The sequence below is a fragment of the Penaeus monodon genome, chromosome 34 (genome assembly GCF_015228065.2).
Source record: "Penaeus monodon isolate SGIC_2016 chromosome 34, NSTDA_Pmon_1, whole genome shotgun sequence".
Classification (NCBI taxonomy): Eukaryota; Metazoa; Arthropoda; class Malacostraca; order Decapoda; family Penaeidae; genus Penaeus; species Penaeus monodon.
The window spans coordinates 8,651,928-8,652,361 of record NC_051419.1 but is presented as its reverse complement, the minus strand read 5'-3'; positions in this window follow the sequence as shown (position 1 = coordinate 8,652,361).

Sequence of the window (434 nt, the reverse complement as noted above, 5' to 3'; positions counted from 1 at the left end):
TGCGAATGGCCTGGGGAACTGTTTATAAATCACTGTACAGGTTAAATAGTTTTAGAAGATATTGATTCTTTTGGCAATACAAATGAACGCTTTAAGAGATATGGTACTTATATCACGTACTTTAAACTTTGATATTAAATTTGCCATCAGGAAATATGTTACTCATCAAGAGAAAATTATAATATTAGCCTATTATAGAATATCTTGCTTTCACATTATTTCCTACTTTTAAAAGAACATTCAAAATATGTCGTGTTCCCTATTTCTTTGTTAGATAATATTGTTTAGTTTGATGAATAGGCTTAATGATAACAGCTGCAGTCTTGAAATATATATTTGGATTTCTTTAAGAAACAGTTATGATATATACTTTGCACTCCTGTTTATTCATTGTTTGTAATTTGTTTGTTTTATTTAAATTGATTCTCTCTGAA